Consider the following 7804-nt stretch of genomic DNA (forward strand, 5'->3'; position numbering starts at 1 on the left):
AACATGATAAATGGAGAAAAGATTGAAGTTGTCAATGATTTCATTTTATTCAGCTCCACAATCAACACCCATGGAAGCAGCAGTTAAAAAATCAAAGGATGCATTGCGTTAAGCAAGTCTGCTGCAAAAGACCTCTTTGAAGTGTTAAAAAGCAAAGACGTCACTTTGAGGACTAAAGTGTGCCTGACCCAAGCCGTGGTGTTTTCAATGCCCTCGTAATGCATGCAAAAGCTTGACAGTGACTAAGAGAGCTTGAAGAAGAATTGACGCCTTCGAGTTATGGTTTTGGAGAAGAATGTTGAATATACGATGGACTGCCAGAAGAATGAACAAATCTGTCTTGGAAGAAGTACAGCCAGAATGCTCCTTAGAAGGGAAATGGAGAAACTTCGTCTTACATCCTTTGGACATGTTATCAGGAGAGACTAGTCCCTGGAGACGGATATTGTGCTTGGTAAGATAGAGGGTCGTGAAGAAGAGGAAGACCCTCAACAAGATGGATTGACATAGTGGCTACAACAATAGGCTCAAACATAGCAATGATTGTGAGGATGGTTCAGGACCGGGCAGTGTTTCATTCTTTTGTACATACGGTCACTATGAGTTGGAACCGACTGGAAGGCACCTAACCACACTAACAACAAACTTATTAGCCACCCCCCCACCTGATTAGAGTAATTCAATCATCAAGCCCAAATTCCCCAGCTTATCCTAACACCCGGTAAACTGAAGCCCTTCCAGCTACCAGAATTTATTCTCAGAAAGCAATGAGGGTTACAACCAACACTCTACTATGTATAAAAATAAATTCCTTAATAAACTAAAGTGTTGACATTTTTTCCCAAAAACCATCTTTGTTTTATAAATAAATTAAAATGTGAAGACATATAATCATCTAACAATAGATTATTTATAGTTCTACAAATTTTTATTAACATACTTTAACTAAAATTTGAAGTTATTTTAGGGCAGACAGAAATTTCTGAATTTAATCTCGTTCAGCTTGGGGCTACCAACAACTTCAAAGCTTAGTGACTACCTAAGGCTTTGGGAAAGTCTCTATATCCCTTCACTCAGACTTCAAATGCTTTTAATTTAGTCCTTATCCAGGTTAATCCCAATAGGTGCTCAGTAAGTATTTGTTTAATGAGTGGAAAGGCTGTATGTGTCATACCACCAGATAATCACTGCCCCAAAAGTTTCTATATCTTCTGATATTTTACCCTTTTTCTCCTTTACTTAGTCAAAAATAAAAACAATCATTGATCTCTTTTGCCCAAACACAAATTAAATAACAAATATCAATAAAATAATAATACTTCAAAATAAATCTTATTAATAAAACATGAAACAATGCTTTAAATCACCTTACTTTATTTGTATTTTAAAATGTTAACCTAACAACATATTGTTTTCTCTATCTTCCTTTAATTACATCAGATTTTAATTTAGTCGCTTTATTGCTATGCCTGTAATTTTAAAACCTCTTTAGTCCAAGGAATAGCTTAATTCTTAAGTTAGTCAACTAATTGAAAATATAAACCATTGGCCACCTAAATCATTTTGGAACCTAAAGCAATGGTTTTTAAACATAGTTATTCTCATATAAAATCCTAGAATCATAAATTCATAAAATATTTAGAGTTAAATCATAGAATGATTATCAGAGATTTAGAAAAATTAAAGACTTTCATTTTATGTCACCAGGGTTTAGTATTTAAATTACTCCATCCAGCATCATTGTTGCTAATTTTTGTACTCTGTTTCAGAGATAATACTGTTGTGAGCACTCGTCAAGTCAAGTAAGGTTAACGGGCAGCTACTGAGCATGTGTGCCCAGTGACCTGAGTCCTCGACAATGACTTACCCCGTGATCTTTCGATAAAATTGTGTCTGGAATCAAACAACGGTTAACTTTTTAAGACAAGTCTTGTTCTTGTTCTTGTTAGGTGCTGCCCAGTCTGCTCTGACTCATGGCAATCTTACGTACAAAGGATGAAGCACTGCCAGGGCCTGTACCATCTTCATCATCGTTGGCGTGTCTGAGTCCATTGCTGTGGCTGTTGTGTCAACTCATCTCACTGAGCCTTTCCCTCATTTTCACTGACCCTCCACTTTACCAAACATGATGGATTTCTAGCAATTGATCTTTCCTAATGACGTGTCCAAAGTAAGCAAGCTGAAGTCTCATAACTCTCGCTTCTAAGGAGCATTCCGGTTATATTTCTTCTAAGACTATTTGTTCATTCTTATTGCAGTCTACAGTGTATTCAGTATTCTTCCCCAACACCACAGTTCTAATGCATCAATTCTTCTCTGTCCTCCTTTTTCACTGTCAAACTTTCGAATGCATATGAGGCAATTGAAAAGACTGTAGCTAGGGTCAGGCACACCTTAGTCATTAAGTTGACATCTTTGCTTTTTAAAACTTGAAAACGGTCTTACTCCCCTTAGAAAATGTAAGATTTCGGAAGATATGTGAGATAATTTGGAAAGAGAATGTTTGAATAAAGAGACAGAGTCTAGACTCTGTCCTCCAAAGAGAGAATTGCAATAGAAATGATAAAGAAAAAATTTTGGCAAAGTAGTTAAAGGAAAAGTTCTGAGCAAGACTTGAAATCCCCATGAATGTTCTATGTCCTATATTCTTGATCTATTTTATTCAAAAGGTTTTACTTGACACGAAGATGGTCATCATTATTCTTTGACTTCTCATTTTTCTTTCCTAATTTTTCCTTCTTTCTGAACATAAATCTATCTTTGAGGTAATGACTATGTATTAAAGTTACATCAAACAACTGTCTTAAGATTAAATCAAATAGAAGAATGCACTTTCCTTGGGAAATTGATTAAATCCAGTTTCCCGAGTGAGGGATTTAAACAGAGATGATTTTAAATCAAATCTACTCAGGGTAAGAGGTCTTCTGGCAAAACTAGGAGTATTCTTTTCAAATAGAATATTTATTACATATTCTCGGAAAAATATTTCAATACTTATGAAAAAGTATTAATTTCCTTAATGTCCAACTGCTCTTACATATCAATAAAAAGAACAATTAAGTTTAAAAACAATAGGTAAACAGGCTGTTTAAGAAAAAAAACTGATTAACAAACATAAAAACAGTTCAAGCCCAGTTGTAATGGAAGAAATGAAAATTCTAAAAATGAGACAAGATTTTTGTCTTTCCTACTGCCAGGCCTGAAAACATTTGTTGTCAGGGTAGGAAACCTGCTCTGGTATATACCGTCAGTAGGAGTGTAAATTGATAACAACCTTTTTAGAGAGCAATTTGGCAGAATCAATTAAACTTTAACATAGAAATTTTACTTTTAGATTTAAACAACATATCCTTTGACCTTCCAATTCCATTTCGAAATGTATCCTTTAGTTTTTTTTTTTTTTTTTTTGCACATGGGAACAAGGATGATCGTTGCCACATTGTTTGTAAATAGTCACAAACCAGCTGAGGGTCCATCAATGAGATTATGGTTCTCTTAACATATAAAGCACATCTGGGCTTGTGTGCAGATGTTTAAAGAAGGAAATTGAGCTCTAAGTGCTAGTAGGGAAAGATGTCCAAGATAAATTGTTTTCTTGCAAAAAGAGCAAGTTGGAGACCAATATGTAAAATAACCAACCCCCTTTGTCTAAAATTAGTAAATTTGTTTATTACCTCTGGAAATTAACAATGGAAAGTGGGAGATTAGAAAGCAGTACTTTTGCTTTGTACATTATTTTGTCCTGTACCTTTTTTTTTTCTTTCTTTCTTTCTTTTTGGTTTTGTTGTTGTTATTGTTGTTCTGTTTTGTCTGTTTCTTGGTGGTGGTTGTTTTATCATGAGCATGTATGATTTTTATAGTAATTTCTACCTAGTGGTGAAAGGCATTTCATTTCTACCTATATTAAATATCTTGTTTCAATGTCTCTAAATCTTTTGGGAACCACAACATTTGTACTTTTTCCAAAAGTTCCTTTTTTTTTCCTTTCTCCCTTTCAGCATCCCTAGTGTAGAGGCTCTTCGTTAACACTTGGTGAAAATAGGTAAAAATAGACTTCTGGATGCAAACAAGTGCTAACACAATGCCAAAACGGTCTCTGTGGTCAGAAGATGCTTAGGGAAATGGTGTTGTGCACCACCAGGTCTGAGGACCAAAGAGCGCTTTAAAAACAAAAGTTAAATGTGCTTTTATTAAAATTAAAAAAAAAAAAGCCTGTGCTTGCATGTAAACCTTTTCCATCTACTCTCACGGTCTCACCTAGCCAATAATTAACAAGTAAGGGAAGGCAGAGAGAAATTAAAGGCACAAAATAAAGCAAATATTTTGAAGCACTCTTTTGTAGGGTAGACCTAATCCTAAATACCACTTCCAATTCCAGATAACACAACAACAATAGCCACAAGTATTTTGCTTCGTATCAAGATGTCAGTTACATATGAAGAAAAAAAAAATTCATGTTACATTAGAGTGGCTTTTGTAGGATGAAAAGCAACTGTGATACATTTGGGAATGTTTATTTAAATGAGATTTTCTGCTCTCAGAGTCAATGCACTGAAAAAAACAAAAATAGGAGGCAATGAATAACCGTTGCCTAAGAGCTGTTTTCTTTATTTCTCTTATTTTCCTATTTCATCAAATTTTCTTGTAAACTCCTTTGTAGATTAAAGTTTATTTGAGTCAGAAGTACCTTGGCTGAAGCTGCTTCTCAATAAGGAAGAGGATGGATTAAACCGCCCTCCCGTTAATTGCTTTGTGAAGCCTTCCTGCTTTCCTAATCTCACTGTAGTTTCTTAAGAAACGAGGCACTTACACATCCCAAGGGGTTAAATGGAGATTTCTGCTGCAGAGGGTAAAGTAGGGAGTTTGCTGCATTAATCACGGAATAACATCAATCACGCATCCACTTGGGCAATTAAATTTCTGTTGAACAAAGTACAGGAGCACCTGGGGAATGTCTCCCTCTTTGTAAGTGGGGTCATAATACATCTGTCCTGAAGGCCTTGTAAAAATACATTTTGGGATGCAAACGCAGTCATTTTAAAGCCAGCACAATGCTAGGCACATAGAGAATAATATTCTATAAAAATTATTGAGTAAATGAATTAAATTCCAAACAAAATTATTGTACCAATATCCTAAGCGGAGTAGTAGTTACCCTGTACTCCAAACTAGCCTGCTTATTGAAGCAAGAATTATCTTCTTTAAGCACCATTTTGATTTTTCAGATCCATTTTCAGAAACTACAAGGTCACCATGAGTCAGAGCCAACTGGATGGCAGCTAACAACAACAATAATAGGTCCAGATTTTGCTCATGTAAACTCCACATTGCTGATTCATGTTGAAAGGTTTTCCGACAATTGGTTCCCTTTGCCATAATTTCCCTTTTTTAATTATTGTGCATTCTTATTATCTTTGGTAGCTTAGAACACATGTGAATCTGCCACATAATTTTCTTTCTCCAGTCCAAATGCTGTTCCTACCATCTGCAGTGCCTTTCACCCTCTGCTTTGCCATCCCAGATCATCTCATTCTGTTCATATTGTCACTTGTCATTCCAGCCACCTTTGTGAAATTCAAGTAGAGAGCAGTTTGTCTGCAATAATAAAGTTATGGAGAGTTTTATTTCTGTTTTACAGGGCTTTATGTTAATTCAGTACAGTCTTAATTACCTTTAATGGAATATAAGCACATTGTAGGCGAAGGCTACTTTTACCGCTTTCTCACTATAATGAAAATGATTGAGATAGGCAAGAAACTTCATGACCTAGTTAATTCCAAGGCTCTGATAACATCTCAGAAAGAGATCAAAGTAACTTAATTTGAAAGTAAAAAGAAATGCTGTGGATGGGAAAAGTCAATAATGAAAAGACATTAAATGTTTGCAAATTGGTCTTTAACTGTAATATAATCAAATAAAAATTCCAGTTTTTATTTTTGGTGGGTATATTTTTCTGTTTTGTTTTGTTGGAATATTTTTTAAAAATTCATCTGAGTGATGAACTCAGATGTATGTTTAAGAATTTCTTTTAAATTTTATTAGGGAGGAAATACCATACCAGATTTTGGAAACTATTAAAAAGCTAGAATAACTAAATTATGGTAGAGAAATAGATATATAGGTCAACAGAATGTAACTGAGAGTTCAAGAATGATCCATGGGCTTAAGTACAATTCAGTTTTTCCTAGACATAGCATTTTGTATCGGAATAAAAAGGATGACTTAGTCACTGAAAGTTAAGACATTTGGTCAACCACTTGGAGAAATAAAAAATTTTCATCCCTACCTTATACCAAGAAGCCCTGGTGGTGCAGTGGTTAAGAGCTAAGAGCTATGCTGCTAACCAAAAGGTTGGCAGTTTGAATCCACCAGCCATTCCTTGGAAAGCTTGTGGAGCAGTTCTCCGTCCTATAGGGTCACTATGAGTTGGAATCAACTTGACGGCAATGGGTTTGTTTGGGTTTTTTTTGGGGGGGGGTACCTTATACCAAAATAAATACCAGATGGATTAACAATTTCAAAATAAATCAAATAAAAACAAAACATAAAAGTACTAGTGGATATTATAAGCAAATAGTTCTATAATCTTTAAGAGGAGAGGACTTTCTAAAAATAATACCAAAAATAAAAATATAAAAAGAAGAAATCCTGATAAAATTTTAGGATTCTGAAGAAAAATACCGTGAACAAAGTTTAAAGACAATGAAAATATTTAGAAAGAATTACAAAGATTAAAAAAATTACAAAGAAAATGTTTACAATATGTAAGACACAGGGTTAAATACTCAAACTACGAAGAGCCTTGAAAAATCAATAAGGAAAAACATGAATGCCTTGATAGAAAAATGGACAAGGAACTTGAAAAAGCAGTATATAAATGAAGAAACATGAATGGCAAATAAACACATTTTAAAATGTTTAACCGTTTTAAACCATACTAGGAGCCCTGGTCCTATAGGGGCACTGTGAGTTGGGATCGACTCAGTGGCACACAACAACAACGGTAATCAAAGAGGTGAAATATGTTTTTTACCCCATCTGACTGGCAGTGCCTGGGGAGAATGATACCTAGTATGGCAGTGGGTATGGGAAAATGGGGCACTTTATACACTGCTAGAGGAAGAATAAAGTGGAACAAGCTTTCTGGGGTGAAATTTGGCAATACATCTCAAAAGCCTTTCAAAAGATACATCTTTTGACTCATACATTCCACTTAGAATTTATTCTAGAAGAAGCAGGGAAAGCTGTGAATATAGGGACGCTTACAGCAGCTGGTTCTTATTGCACAATATTTGGAAAAATGTACATTATTAAGGAAAATCCGAAATAATAATACCTTAAATAAAGTAGAAGTTTATTTCCCTGTCAGGTAAATAAAGTCCTAAGCTAAGCCATCCATAACTAATATGGAACTCCGTGGTCAACAATGACCCAGATTCCTTCTGTCTTACGTCTATGCTCTCTTCAACATGAAGATTCTAACGTATGGTCCGACATAGCTACTCAATCTCTAAGCATCTAATCCATATTCTGGGCAGTAAAGAGGACTGAAAGAAGAAAAAGACGCAGTTCTTTTCTTTAAGAATACTTCCTGGAAGCCACATATAACCCTTCAGTTTAGTCACATGGACACACCTAACTGAAAAGGTAGATGGGAAATAAGTCTGCCCAGTTAAAAGCTGGGAGTCTTATTACTAAGAAAGAAGAGTTGTTGTTGTAGTTAGGTGCTTTCAGTTGATTCTGACTCAGCAACTCAGTGTGACAGAGTAGAGCTGCCGCGTAGGGTTTTCTTGGCTGTGATCTT

Source organism: Loxodonta africana, chromosome 1, assembly GCF_030014295.1.
Source record: "Loxodonta africana isolate mLoxAfr1 chromosome 1, mLoxAfr1.hap2, whole genome shotgun sequence".
Lineage (NCBI taxonomy): Eukaryota > Metazoa > Chordata > Mammalia > Proboscidea > Elephantidae > Loxodonta > Loxodonta africana.